Source organism: Enhydra lutris, unplaced genomic scaffold (assembly GCF_002288905.1).
Source record: "Enhydra lutris kenyoni isolate GAN:26980312 unplaced genomic scaffold, ASM228890v2 scaffoldscaffold68, whole genome shotgun sequence".
NCBI lineage: Eukaryota > Metazoa > Chordata > Mammalia > Carnivora > Mustelidae > Enhydra > Enhydra lutris.
In genome coordinates this window covers 1,238,454-1,254,479 of record NW_019154152.1, presented here as the reverse complement: position 1 = coordinate 1,254,479, position 16,026 = coordinate 1,238,454, and the positions used below count along the sequence as shown (strand labels likewise).

General features: G+C 37.9%; 1 protein-coding gene across 3 annotated transcripts in view; it reads right to left on the bottom strand.

Moving 5' to 3' along the window:
* Nucleotides 1-12,933, bottom strand: part of LOC111159440 (BTB domain containing 10) — a 74,426-nt gene extending 61,493 nt beyond the window's left edge. For 2 of the 3 annotated variants that reach the window (XM_022521920.1, XM_022521921.1), the window contains exon 1: nt 12,278-12,346. The gene's annotated coding sequence lies outside the window, so the exon portion shown is untranslated. Of the gene's footprint in view, nt 1-12,277; nt 12,347-12,878 lie in introns of those variants that run through there. The other variant, XM_022521922.1, reaches the window with a different exon arrangement.
* Nucleotides 12,934-16,026: the final 3,093 nt, after the last annotated feature.

Here is a 16,026-nt window from a genome sequence, read left to right as displayed (position 1 = left end):
ATGTTTGCAGATTGAATTCACGCAAGTTAATGTACCACTAGAACATAAAAAAAAATAATGCTCATGAGAACATTACAATGCTCTGATTTTAGCCAAAAATTATGAGATGCAAAGAAATAATAAAGTAAAAAGGCAATCAACAGAAAGTGACTCCAAGTAGGTCCAGACTTAGAATTTAGCAAATGATTACTTCAAACCTTATATGTAAACAATTAAGGGAATATATTCAAAGAACTAAAATAAGAAGGTGGTTTTAATGAGTGGCAGACAGAGAATCTCAACAGACAAGTGAAAACTATCAAAAAATGAAAAATTCAGTTCTAGCTGAAAAGAGCAATAACTAAAATGAAAATTTCAATTAGATGGGCACAATAGCAGGCAAGGTGAGAAAAAAAAGGGGGGGTACTTGAAAATAGATGAGTAGAAAATGTCCAATCCATAGAATACAGAGAAAGACGAGGAAAAAAATGAACATATCTGTACACACGGGTAGGACAGCATCTAATGATACAACATTTAAGTAATTGGACTTACTACTGATACACTCAACAAAGTGTAATTTCAAAAGTGTTATGGTAAGTTAAAGAAGCCAGACTCAAGGTTTGCATACAGATGATTCCACTTCTATAACATTCTCAGAAAGAAAGGAATATAAAACAGAACACAGTCAAGGAGAGCACAGTTTAATTTGGGGATGGGGGAGGAGGGCAGTTTGATGGAACTGTTCTATATCTGGATTATGGTGGTGGCGGTGGTAGTTAAGCCACTGTATGCCTTTGTCAAAATTTGTAAGACCTGGGGGCCCCTGCCTTAGTCAGTTAATCATCTGACTCTTGATACCAACTCAGGTCTTGATCTCAAGGTTGTGTGTTAAAAAAAAAATTCCTAAGACCTATACACCAGAGAATTTTACTGGATGTAAATTTAAAAAGAAATCTAAAAAAAAAATTATTATTATTGTAGATTCTCCCCCATATGATCATTATGCAAACAGTATGTGTTATATCTGACTAAATTTTGTGTAACTAGTTCCATGATATCAAATTTAAATGATTTAGGTTTTCATTCAAAATCTATTCATTAAGTACTTAGCACCTTTTCAGGCATTTTGCTAACTGCTGAAGATACTCACAGATTTAATAAAACTGCATGAAATTCCCCTTAAAAGTAGGGAATGTTGTGTATTTACAGGGCTTCCTTATCTAATCCCACCAAAATCTAAGACTTCCAAAGTCAATTCACATTCAGCCCTTCATCTCCCAGAGGTGACCCAGAGACAAAATCTCTGAGGTAACTAACCTTATGCAATTGCTATTTAAATTTTGCTGACTTCTTATTCAAGGTATTAATACTTCAAGAAATGTTTCATTTATTTGTTTCATCCCACCTTAAACAGATCAATAAATATTGATACTCTTTCCATATCTTACCCATTTTCTAATTACCTACATAGCATTGTAAAGAATTGGATGCTGTTTGTAGTACTAAATTCTTAAAACTCACTAAAAGACATGATTTTTTAATATTCCAAAAAAATCTTGAGTTTTGTTTCCTGTGCATACGCCCCCTTTTCCTTTTTTTCTATGACCAAATTTTGCCTTCAAAACTAGAAGCATCTTAAACTGAAATAAATCACCTTGACATAAAGTTTAATATAAGCAAATCTCCAATAAGCTGAAGTGTCTAAATCAAAGGAGATTACATTCAACTTCTAAGAACCAGCATCCTTTAAATAAAGTCAGACTCTTAAATGTTTTTGTTTTTCCTCCATGACCCCTTAAACAGAATTTTAAACAATTTTTCCCCCACTCTGGGAGTCTTTTATTTTTTTAATTTTTTTTAAGATTTTATTTATTTATTTGACAGAGAGAGATCACAAGTAGGCAGAGAAGCAGGCAGAGAGAGAGAGAGAGGGAAGCAGGCTCCCTGCCGAGCAGAGAGCCCGATGCGGGACTTGATCCCAGGACCCCGAGATCATGACCTGAGCCGAAGGCAGCGGCTTAACCCACTGAGCCACCCAGGCGCCCTCTGGGAGTCTTTTAAAATAAGTTACATGTCTTCTTCATATAACTTTACATTTTGCCCTGTTCATTATTTCCAGAACCTTCTAGTCCTTTGAGATTTTTTGCTTATCTGTCATCAATTCAATAGGCTAGAAAAGGCCATAAGTATGATTCAAGTTCTAGACTACATTGCTATCCAACAGAACTTTGCGTTATAATAAAAATGTTTTATTTTTGCACTGTCCAAAAAGTAGCCATTAGCCATATGTGGCTACTAAGCACTTAGGATGTACTACAACTGAGGAAATTTTTAATTTTCCATTTTAATTAATCTAAATTTAAAGAGCAGTATGTGGCTAGTTAACTACCACATATGCCAGCAAGTTAGAGGCAGAATATCAGTGCCTGGCACCACCACTCCCCTCAAAAAAGTTATTTTCCTCTAAATGTTTCATTTTAAGGATTCTAAAACTTGCCTTGAGACAAAATACTTGCACACACACATATACACAAACTACTTATCTTTGTGTCTAATATTACAGGTAGTGTTCAACTTTATTAAAATAAATTTTATTTTCTTATATTCAAAGATCATTAAGACTCATTTCAAAAACTAAAAGTCAGTTGTACTGGTATATGAATAGACAAAGAAACCAAAAGAAGAGAAGAAAAGGTCTAGAAATAGATCCCTAAAACATAAGAAAATTTGATATACGATAAAGAAGTAGTTTCTTGAATCATTTGAGGAAAGGACAGACACTAATAAGTGGTATTGGGACAAACGGATAAGTAAACATCTGTGAAAACATAAAACTGAATCCATACCTCACAAATACTAGGATAAACTCCAAAAAAATCAGCTATCTAAATGTAAAAATTGAAATCATACAATATTGCAAAAAACAGCAGGAATAACAAACACAACTTAAAGACTTTTTACTATATAAAGAACTCTTTAAAAAGAGAGGAAAAAACAAAAGATAGCTCCCCCCTCCAAAATAGAGGAGAATGCACAGAAGACATGGGAAATTCTCAGAAAAATAAAGGCAAATAAGTGGCCTTAAACCTATGAAAGTATGTTCAACTCAACTCATAAGAGAAATGCAAGATAACACTTCAAATTTTGACCATATACGCTGTTGGTCAGACTGAAGAAATAGATATTCTCTGCATTCTCATAACTGCTAATGAAAAACAATTCCCCATGGAGAGTAGTTATGCGATATCTAAATTACACAAATGTTTACCAGCCCCACTTCTAAGAATCTATCTTGAAGATGTAACTCCACAAATACTAATCAAATATTCAATATATATTCACTGGGGCCTTATTTCTAATGGCAAAAGACTAAAAACATCTGAATGTACACCAGCAAAAACTAAATGAATAAGATGTGGTACTCTACACAATTAAATACTATGCATATATAAAAAATAAGGGAGGGGTGCCTCGGTGGCTCTCAGTCCATTAAGCAACTGGCTCTTAATTTCGGGTCAGGTGATGGTCTCAGAGTCATGAAAGCAAGCTTCATCTCAGGCTCCAAGCTGGGCATGGAGTCCGCCTAAGATTCTTTCTATCTCTCTCTTCCACTGCCACAGCCCTCCCACCTCACTGGTACATGCTATCTCTTAAATAAATAAATAAATAAATAAATAAATAAAGGAGATCCCCAAGTACAATTGTGGATTAATATCCAAGATATGTTAGGTGGGGGGGGGGGATGAGTGAAAAACAAGTAGTACACGGTTTGTTAACTTTTGTGAATAAATTAAATATAAATACACACACACATAAATACAAATATACATATATTTATTTTTGCAAGAAGAATTCTAGAAGAATAACCAAGACTCTAATAGAAATGGTTACCTACAAGGGCAGGATGGAATGGGGTGAAAGGAATACAGATATAAGCAAGACTTCTGGGTATTCTTTTTATATAGTTTTGATATTTGAACCATATGTTTATATATTCTAAATAAATAACTAAAACGCCTACTACTACCATGTCCTAAAATGTACCATTTAATGTTTCTTTTTTTTTAAATAAATGGTAGATGTCCTTATAAATATAATTGCAGATTTAGTAGCAATAAAAAGGATTGCCATGTCACTCAAATTCATTCACCTCTTATTAACTACCTCCACCTAGAATAGTAATGACCAAGACATATCAAAATGGGTTCTTGAAAGAAAAAGATGAAGCCATCCTCCTGGGGAAGTTTACCAGACCAATGGTAGATTAAATATGTTTCAGCATTAAGAGAACTCCAGCAAAATATGTAGTGAGATTTTTCTTTTTTCTTTTTTTTTAAAGATTTTTATTTATTTATTTATTTGACAGAGAGATCACAAGTAGGGAGAGAGGCAGGCAGAGAGAGAGGAGGAAGCAGGCTCCCTGCCGAGCAGAGAGCCCAATGCGGGGCTCGATCCCAGGACTCTGAGATCACGACCCGAGCTGAAGGCAGCGGCTTAACCCACTGAGCCACCCAGGCGCCCCATGTAGTGAGATTTTTCAAGTAGGACTGACGCACAGGGTGTTCTAAATGCACCTAATTCAGGGAACCTTGGATAATAAGTTGGATTTTCATATGTATTTCATATATATTATGATTGATATATGCTAACTTTCATATATATTATGATTGATATATGCTAATCCACATATCAATCCTATAAGACACAGAGGTGTCTTTTATAAAAAATTGAGAAATTGGTTTAGGCTTAAAGGGATTATGTTATTTGCCTAATATAGCAAATAAGTAAATCAAGACACAGATACACATCTCTGTAGTCAAAATCAGTGTTTTTTTCCACCATACTATACAGTCTCTCAAATTTAATATGCAACCCATCAAAATGCTATACCCTGAAAATAAAAGTCTTAGTGGTAGCATTTCAAATCCCTACAAGAAAGATAGATATATAGACAGATTCAAGGTTAGATAGATTCTAAAAAAAATAACTGCTCATAACTATTTGATAAGATCCTTTCCTTCTTCATGTTAATCTCTCCCAAATTCCACACTAAAAATTTCACAGTACAACATAAAACCATAAAAAAAAAAAATCAAGGAGAAAATAAGTGAACGATTATCTGACTCTCAGAATAAGGAAGGAATTTCTAAGCCTCAAATCAAAGAAAAACACTATCAAGACAAAGACTGCTAGTCTGAGAAACAGGAACGTGCTGCCAGCCAACTTATGCTAACATTCTCAGCAAAGACTGGTGAAAAACTTCATTAGAGATCAGAATTAGGACTGTACACAGGTTTCAAGAAGCATTAGGTTAGACTACATAAAAATTCAAACAAATAAAATATACCATATTTTATTATACCAAACAAATATACCAAAAAAAACATAAGAAGTTTTATAATACAAAATAAAGAATTAAAATCTTAAATATAGGGGCGCCTGGGTGGCTCAGTGGGTTAAGCCGCTGCCTTCGGCTCAGGTCATGATCTCAGGGTCCTGGGATCGAGTCCCGCATCGGGCTCTCTGCTCAGCAGGGAGCCTGCTTCTCTCTCTCTCTCTCTCTCTCTCTCTCTCTGCCTGCCTCTCTGTCTACTTGTGATCTCTCTGTCAAATAAATAAATAAAATCTTTAAAAAAAAAAATAAAAATAAAAAAAAAATAAAATAAAATCTTAAATATATAAGAATATTTATATATCCATATTAAAATACCACAACACTATGGGCAAAGTTCATAAACTAGCAATTTACAAAAACAAAATAGTGAGTAAAAAAGGGGGAACAGCAGAAATAGTCAACCTCAGTAGTAATATAAGAAACCCAAGTTAAATCTGAGATGTTTAACCTATCAAATGGTCAAAGATTTGTTGGTTGGTTTTAATAACAAGCAGTGATGGCTGAAGTACAGAGAAAATGGCTATTCAAGTTTGTGGGAACATAAATTATAAAACTTGCAGGGTATTATACACTTTGGCACAAGAACCCCTACTTTTAACTTTATCCTAACAAATACGTTCATCAAAGCATTTATGATGATAGAAGGGGAGGGGAAAGAGGAGGAAAGAAATGTTAGTTTTTAAGTCTATGTATCTGTTATATCATTCAAATTTTATTTTAATTTCTCCAAAGGAAAATTTGAAGTCACTACATACAGAATGATCCCAACTGCAGGGGCAGGGGAGGGAGGAGGTGGAAGCAATTATCACTGTGCCATGGGATTATAGTGCCACTTTCTTCCTTGCTCTTTGCTAAATGTCCCAAATTGCATACAATGCATTATACTTTAATAGTCAAAAAGAAATTACTCCAAAAATATACTTTTAGAAGTAATTTTCAAAGTACTCTTACAATTTCAAAACCAACAAGTATTTAAGACTGCTGTTAAACAGTATCACTCACTGATGAATGATAAATGAAAGTAATGATGAAAGATGTCACACCACTTTTCTAAAATATGACACTTTCTCCCTTAATGTTTTGAGTTCAACTAACTTAACAGCTGTATATATATACATGTATATAAATAATGTATATATACTGTCATACCAGTATTAGATATATACTATGTAAACAGACAAAAAATGGAAATGAAAAAGGGATCATTTTAAATACATATAAATTATAATATATATAAATGAAAGTTCTACTTGGTCCTTCAAATGGCACAAAAAAATAAGTTCTCCATACATTCCCAGAAGTACATAACTGAAATAAACCACCCAGAATCAGGAGACTTGCAGATCTGAATACCAGTCTCAGCTTCCCCACTACCAGCCAGTAACTTCTATAAAAATCAGGTAAGAGGGTTTAATCTGTCCTTCCAAAAATTAGAGTATTAATGATTTAAAGTACTTTCAGTATTATGGTTTTATAATTCCACTACTTTCTAATAACTCAACATTCTTTCTCAAAAGAGAAACTCAGGCATTGTGGAACATTCAGTAAGAAGAAAACAATAGTGCCCCACAGCTAACATCTTTACAGAACTTCTTTAAGAAAACTCTAACAAATGAGGAACCAAAAGGACAGAGCAGATTGTGTTGTTTGCTCTCTAGATGTGAGAAAAATCAAATTTAATCTTGCATTCCATAAAGCACACTGTCCCTAATGAAATAATTACCTTTAAAATAACACAGCACTATTTGCAAGACCATTCAAGAAAATTATAAAAATACTTTGTTGCACAATTTTGCACCTGAGAGCTCAGATTCACATTCTGAGGTATCTGAACTTTAAAGCTTACTTGTAAGGAGATATTTAATGTAGTCTATAAACACTAAACATAGGATAATTTTCTCACCTGCTATAGCAATACCAGTCAAAGAAATAAAAGGGAAACAATCTAAATTAATAAAAATAATTTTATATTTAGAAGCAAATAACAGCATCCCAATAGATGATTTTTTATATGGAAAACCATCTCTCCAATGTATTCTCTCTTCCCTTTTTGCTGCTATTCTACCTGGCATTCAAATTACATAGAATACCAGCTATCAGTCAATGGATGCCAACATGAAAAGCAAGAAAAAGAGCTTTCTATTGTTCAATGTTGACGAGAATAAAGAAAAAACAAAAACATTTTAATTCCTAGTGGAAGTCATATGGCAAGGCTGTAAATAACCATTTGAACTTGTTTCCCTGCAAAAGAGATAGCTGGATGTAAATTTACCTGATGGATGTGTTTCAAGATCATAGGCTATTTTCTGAGCATAAACACAGAACAAAGTGCTAAGAAGAGGTGATACTCACTTTACTATTTACATAGCATTTTTACATGTTTTATTTTATTTTATTCTCAAATTCATTTTTCATTCTCTCTCCATTTTTTATGTAAGGAAACAAAGGCTCATAGAGGTGAAGTAACCTCATAAAGCTTACTAACATTTGGCTTTAAATCCAGATCTAAATGATCCCAAATAAGGTATTACAAGCTGAGAAGTGTGTTTACAATTTAAAATGACCTCAGAAAAGTGTTATTCATACTTTCTAATCAAGTACTTCAATCAGTGATTCACTATGAGACTCTCATTCCCAGCCAAATACTAAACGTTAATCTCAATTTGCGACCAAAAATATTAATAAATAATTGATTTCAACTATAAAGACAAAAATAAGTACCAAGTGCCAGATACTTTACATTTTCAAACAGAAAAATATAAACTAGGAATTAAGGGCAAAGAAAGATGCTTTCATTAGCAAAGATATCTTTCAGCATCTTAGCGATTTTTAGCAATCTACTGTGACATAAGGTCACGTATTCCACATAAAATCTTTCTTCTTTTATGATCAAGTTCATACTGTTTCAAGTACTCAGCTCACTGTACTGCCATCACCTACAACTAACATTTACTAACCTCTTAATTCTTTCCCAGGTTCTCGGAATTCTGATTGCCTTCTATCTCTGTGCTCTAGACTACTACCTGCTTAGCAAGGAAATGTTTCAAGTATGCCAAAGTAAACCAGAGCAAGCCATGGGAAAAATGCAACATTAGCTTGAACCCTAACAAACATTCTATCCAAAAGGAGAAAAAAAAATTCTTAAATAGTTCTTCTTCCATTAGTGAACACCTATAAACTACCTCTTCCTCCCTCACTGTGGATTCATAACCAACAAAGAAACAAAATTGAGGAGTCAAAGATAAAAATACAGCTAAAACCAGTGGCCAAGAAAGCTTCCTATTATTTCAAACGTAAATTAAACTTACTTAGATTTGTAGATATACCATTTCCTTTTCCCTCATAGGGCCCAGCCTGCTCAGATAAGTCTACCATATAAGACATAAAGAGAATGTATATCCTAAGAACTGGGAGTTCCAAAAACAGAACCAGAAGGCACTGAGCAAAAACACACTGAATCCCTTCTCCTCATTTCACCTAATGCTTTCTTGGGAAGGCATTTCAGGGGGTAAAAAAAAAAAAAAAAGCGGGGGTGGGGGAGAATGTTTCCCCCTTCAACAAACAATCGCCACAAGTACACAACAGATTCTTCAAAATGTTTTTAAAACTTTCAAACAGCAACACCTCACAAACATAATACATATCTCCTGTTTCACTTCTTATACTAGAGAGAGGTGGGGAGACTGGATGAAGAGGTTAATAGACTAGTTTAACCTGAGAAGACGGGGTTAAAAGGAAGAAAACCAAGTTTGCAAACTACCGAAGAGGTCCTCATGAAAAACCAATATTCTCTGTAGTCCTTGTATGAGTTACAGTAAATTTAGCTGTAAAAGGCAGAGCTCTTTGTAAAACTGCAAAGTAGATGAAAGGGTACTTCACCATTTCATCTTCCTTTTCAAAACTCTCTCCCTCACCTAGACTCCTCTCTCACCCTGGTCCCCTCCAAAGACTCCCCACCTTGCCTTCAATATGCCTAAGGTCCACTTTTTTCTGGGTCTGACCTCTAAACTTCCATTCCCCTCAGTCCAACTAAATATGAATCAGATTATGTGATTAAAGTATTTCCCACTAATGGGTAAATGTGCCTTAATCCACGGGGTTCAACTCTACAAATATCACTAAGCTCTACTATGTGTAATGCACTGTGTTTAGTCAAAGTAACTATTCTTAAAAGTAACTATTCTTAAAAGAAAAACCACTGGGTTCAATTTTACAAATATCACTAAACTACTATGTGTAATGCACAACTAGTTAAATCAAGTTTTTAACGTACAATGTAAACAGGAGGATCAGGAGTGCCTGCTTCACATTACACTCCTCCAACCCATTTCTTTCTATCCCTATACATCCTCCCCTCACCCCATCTGCCAGGAACAGAACCCAAGAAATTAATATTGCTCCCAGTAAGAGTCAATGATTGGGAAGACAATGTGCCATGGCAGAGCAACCAATAAACATTCAAAACTACAGATGAGTTATAGAGGGTCTCCTGAATTTAATTTCATGTGTTAATTGCAAGTACAGTAAGAGGCCTCTTGGTGAATCAATTTCCTTACAAGATACCTGTAAATTAGCTTTGTTCAGAACCTTTAGTTATTAAACCATAAATACTGAGAAATTTCTTCTTCAGTTGTTTCCATAGTTAAAACATTAAAAAAGTACCAATTCTATTTGCTATACTGGACTTCAAGGCTATTAAATTCGGCTATTAAAATTTTTTTTTATTTTCTTCTATTTTTTTTCAGTGTTCCAAAATTCATTGTTTATGCACCACACCCAGTGCTCCATGCAATACGTACCCCCCATAATACCCACGAGGCTCGCAATCCCCCACTCTCCTCCCCTCCAAAACCCTCTGTTTGTTTCTCAGAGTCCACAGCCTCTCATGGTTTGTCTCCTCCTCCGATTTCTGTTTTGAATTTGACATTTTTCTCAAATCCTCCTAGGTTTTGAAATTCCAAACTAATTGATATATTTGCTTTAAATCTTCTTTTTTCTCCCAGTTGTATAATTTATTCATTCTGACCTAAAACAGAGGTCCAAAACTGGAAAGCAGGATACAACAACTGACAAGCTTGGGTTTGGTTGGGCCACATTAGGTTATTTTTAATTGTTTTAAGTAGTTGTCAATATTTTTAACAATCAAGAGACTGCAAGTAAAAATCTAGATTTCCTGTGTTCTATTAAAAAGGCTGAAAATTGGGCCCACATTCACGCATGGCACTAATTAGGTGGACCTGATAAATGAATGTCCCTCTAAGATGAGGCATAAGCTCCCTACTTCAGTTCACTCATTCTCATCTGCCTAGTACCTGCAGGCATGTGAGTTTGCTATTCTTAACATACTCCTATGGAAGGTGCACATTTCTCAGCTCGCTCTCACATTTCACCAAGTCACCTAAATATAAAAAACCACAAAGCAGATCTTGCTGGTTTGCAACTTAGTAGTTAATAAAATTTTTTCACAAGGCTTAGAAAAAAGGTAAGAAAGATAAAAATTCAGACTGGTAAAGGGTGACATAAAGGTAAAAAACCCATCTGAAAGCTTTTCTGGGAGGAAAAAAAAAGGTGAAAGAACTCAAAAACACAGAGACAATAAAAACCTTTCTGATGGAGCACTATGTTAACTCCATGATTCCTTACCACGCTCCATGCTTCAGATCCTCCCCTTAACTTTCTCTTTATATATAACAATAGCAGATAGGTCATAAAATCTGAGAAATTTGGGGATATTTATAAAACACATTTACACCTTTGGAAATAATTCTCATGCACTTTTGAAGTCTTCATCAACATCAAATCCTTTTCCAAGTATTTTTCACGGCTTTCCACTTTACATTCGCGACAACTACAGTCCTCATTTTCAAGGCTTGGACTTCAGTCCTGGGCGGTTTCTCCAGCACAGAAACTTTTTTTGGCCCTTGCATTACTCATCAGACCTCTTATTCCAATCTCTACAGTCTATTTCATTCAAAATTTACCCTTAGGTCCCCCTCTCAAAAAATTCTTGGTCATATTTGTGCGGGGGGGGGGGGGAGAAGGGGGATGCCTACTTGCCTCCAAAAATCAATATACTGGGCTGCTTCACTGGGATTAAATTAAAGGCATGAAAACGCTTGAAGATTAAGACATTTTAAAATAATTTTTTATATGCTAAGTGCCCAAAGAGACAAGTGAGGCTCTAGCTTTGGTAAGTGTGAACTTTTCATCACGGACTCTAAATACTGACAACTACTGTACGAGACCTAGGAGACCCAGGGATGGTCTCCTTGACCCCACACTAACAAATTACCAAGTGATGTCTCCTCTCCCTGCACCCCGTTAACGAGGAAAAAGCGTGTTAGGGGACTTGCATCTAAAGAAGAAAAAAATGGGCAGCTTTTCTATGCAGTGTTTGGGAAAACAAAGCTTTACCATACGCGATACTGTTAAAGCATAAAACCACGCAGCACATTACAGGAGTCTCACTCCTCCTCACCCAAAGGGAGAATACCTGCTACTCTATCCCCTATTGTGATGCGCCCTCCTGAGGATGTCGCTACGTTAGCCCAGCGGTGACAGGAAAAGGGGCGGGGCACGGGGCAGCTCAGCCCTGGGAAGGAGGGATGAGGAGGGTATCGCCTTCATCCCCGGAGAAAGGCCTCGGGACTCCCAACCCAAAAACAGCACCCCGAAAACCCAAGTCCCATTCTTGGCTCTCCGAACCGGTTGCCAGCTGCCGGAGCCCAGAACCCCACCCACAGTCTCCTAGCAGGGTCTGGGACGCCCAGACCACCGCCACAGCAGCTGGGCGCTCAAGCCCAGATTAGCCCTCCGCCCCCTTCCTCCTTTGCCCAGCCAAGCCCAGCCTCCGGCGCCGCCCCCACCGAGTTCCCCAGCTGAGCCCAGTCACCCTCGAACCTGCAGTCCCTCTTGTGTGTCCACGGAGGGCGCAGGCAAAGGCGGGGGTCAGGGACACCCCCGCTTCCTCCTCAACTGGATCCCTCCGGAGGTGTCTGTGGCGGCGGCCACTCAGGCGGCTGCGGCTAGTAGAGCCGCCCGGGCAGGTTACAGGCCGGCTCTTAAGCCTCTTCTCGCGAGAGCCCTGAGTCCGAGGAGGCGAGGCTAGTCGTGTTCTCGCGAGAATGCAGCTCAACGCCCGGGGGCGGGCGGGGCGCCGAGGGTGTAGGCAATTGAGGGAGCGGCAGCTTGGGTTGGGCTTTGTGCCTGGGGGCTGGGGTCGCAGAGGGCTGGGCGCCTATCCTCACGGACGTTAGTCTGGGGTTGGAAGGAGATCTTCAAATCTGAGTGGCTGCGAACAGAGTTACCCCCAAACCTTTGAGTCCCACGTTTTTCCTTCGACTTCCTGTCACCGTTAGAAAAAAACAAAAAACGGACAGCGTTTCCAACCCAGAGTTAGAGAAATAGTTCTGGGAGCCGGTGTGCCCGGGGAAATCGTTTCCCTCAATTGAGCAAACTCCGACGTCGCCACAGCGGGCTCAGCTGGCGGGTATTAACTCACCTGGGTCCGTGAAAGGCCGTCTTGCGGACGCCGGGTGTCCGCGGCTGGTTGTTTTTAAATGCTGGCTTGGCGGGAACCGGGCTGCCAGCTGAAACTCCAGCGGCTGGACCGCCTAGCCCACGTCGAGAGGAACGTGGGTCGCATATTCCGCTCCTGGGGGCAGAAGATCGCCCGTTCACGGAGTTTCAGTCAAACAACTTGACTGAGCCTACGGTGTGTCAAACGCTGGAAGATCCGTAGGGCTTGGGGCGGGGCGGGGGAGAAACGGGGAATAAGAGAGGTGGTCTCCGCTCAGCAAGCTCACACCGCGTGGGCGAGAGGAGCCGGAAAATGTAAACCCACTCTGCTGGGATAAAAACCGGGTCGCACCCAGTGAGCTGCGGGAGCAGAGAGGGAGCTCTGCCTGCCGTGTTGAGGAAAGACTCCACCGGGGAGAAGGATGAGTAAGAGTTCCCCAGTTTTGAGAAGAGAAGGAGGGGCGTTGCCAGCAGAGGACGCAAAAGAGGAAGAGGATGGGTTTGAGTAATTTGGTATGAAAACAGATCTTGCGGAGAGAACTTTGTCGAAGAGCTTGTAATCGTTGTTTATTTCGGAAGAGAAAAAGTTCTCAGTCTCCCACCTGTGAAGTGTTTTTCCAAACCCAGGTTTATGCTAAGGAGATGAGTTTTGCTGCAGGATACAGGATAGTGACTACCCTCTTTCCTCGTCTAAGTACAGTCACGTATCAGAGACGTAAGGGAAACAGGTTATTATTACAGTATGCCAAATTATTATTGCCAACATCTCTGCTGCATCGGAAATTACCAAAAATCTGAGGATTTCTAAGAAGAGGGATCTAACAGAATTTTTGTTATACAAGGACTCCCAGGGAGAACGGTTAGAAAAATCCTCAGGCAACAAAACAACAAAAACTTCACCAATCTTGATTTATTGTCAAAATTTTCTTCTGTAAGCTAAAAATCAAAGGAGGTAATTCGATAGTCCAAGTTAGGTTTAGAGGGGTCTGTCAAACAGGAATCCTTTCCCTATATTAAAATAGAAGCTATAATTTCCTACAGAAAGACTGGTATTCTATAGAGTTCCCACCAATCTCCCTTTAGGCACATTATTTTCATATTTATTATATATATTTACATATACAGTAGTTTAATTTGACTCACTCTATCCTCCCTACAAATAAGCTCAACGCTTAATTAGGAAAACAAACGCTTAATTAATTAGGAAAACAAAAAGTAGCTGTAACCTTGCTGTGGGCCAATCAGGTGTTCTGCTTAGCGTAATTCACAAGTTCTAATCCAAGTTCCAGAAAATCTCCAGGAAACATTGGAAGAATCATGTCAGCAAAGATTTTAGATGAAATATGAAAACTTTGCTCCATACTGGAATCCAAACATTTACCTTGCTTTGAGAGGCCTATAGCTATTTCATTCTGTTATTCAAAGGAAGGAAGGACTGAAGGAATGGAGGGAAGGAGGGAAGAAGCAAGGAAGTATAAAAATCTAAGAAAGCTATCACTATCGTTTGCTTAAAAAAAGTTAACCTAATCAAATATTACTTTGGGGAGCATTGGTAACATCTATACGGTAACATCTATAGGTAATGCCATTAATTCAGATCATCACAAACTGCACAATCATTTGTGTTAGCTGACTGAATGAGGCAAGGTTCATACCCCTAATGAAAATCTTCTACAATATCAATCACAATACGCACCAGAAAGATTACAAATAAAGAGAATTTTTTTTTACTATTTTATTTATTTGAAAGGAGAGAGAGAGGGAGCCTGAGCAGGGGTAGGGGGCTGGGGGAGGTGTGGCAAAGGGAGAAGGAGAAGCAGACTCCTTGTGGAGCTGGGTGCAGGATGCAGGGCTTGATCCCAGGACCCTGAGATCATGACCTGAGCCAAAGGCAGCCGTTTAACTGACTGAACCACCCAGGTACCCCTTACGAGAAGTTTTATACAGAAGCAATGAACAAATAAATTCCTTTGGTTGTCTGTATTATTGCACCACATAGCATGCTAAGACAAGATTGTTTCACAGCAGAGAAGAAAATGGACTTTCGTTGAATCTTGCTCAACAAATTAATGATAAGCCACAGACCCAAAATCCTATTTAACTTTAAAGCCTGGGATTTCTTTTTACTATAAGGCTTGACCACTGTCACCTAATGGCAGGAACAGAAAAATCACATTAACACCAACAGAACGCTATCCCTATGCGGCAAACATAGATTAAGACCCTGTGTAAAAATTCTAGGGGAGGCACAGGCATTATTAATATGCAGATTCTACTGACTTTAATGAGATGTGTAACAAAGGGAAAGCAAAACAGGTCATAAGGAAATAGAGATGATATGCTGTGGGAAGTCAGAGATAGGAAAGATTACTTCTAACTGAGGAGATGAAGAGGGTGCAGGAAAGGGGGAGGATGGATGTTTGATCTGGAGCCTTGAAGAATCGATAGGATCCATGCATGAAGAAATAGTAGCAAAGGACATTTTTTTTTTAAGTAAATTCATTGCCCAACGCAGGGCTCAAATTCATAATCCAAAGATGGAGTCCCAGACTCTACCAACTGAGCCAGCCAGGTGCCCCAAGAAAAGACATTCTTATGAAGAGACCAACAAAGGCATATAAATGGCTAAGCTGTGTATCTTGTAGGGACAACAATGAGCCATTCAAAAGAATGAATAGGAAGTTTGTTTTTTGGTTTTTGTTTGTTTGTTTTTTAACACCAAGAAAATGTTTTGATTAGACTACAGAAACAATAGTTATAGTACATAATATTCATGAGCAAAAAGGTACACTGTATTATAAGTACTTACAACATTACAAACCACTTACTCCCTTTACATTTTCCATATTTTAAGTTCATATATGAAGATAATCAGATTTACAATTTTAGGAAGAGGGGAGGAAAAAGGTGTATTTATTATCAGCTAAATGTACTCACTGTATGCTCCATTATTTATATGCAAGGCCAGGTGAGTGGAATTGCCACTGTAGGAAGTAATGTAAGAAAAGTAAAATGGAATTGGGACATAAGAGCCTGGATGTTAGGTTAAAATAAGAGTCTGCAAACTTTCTGTAACTTGTGAGTTTGCAATAGGGTAAAACCTCAGAATTTTCACAACTTTTGACAAATCC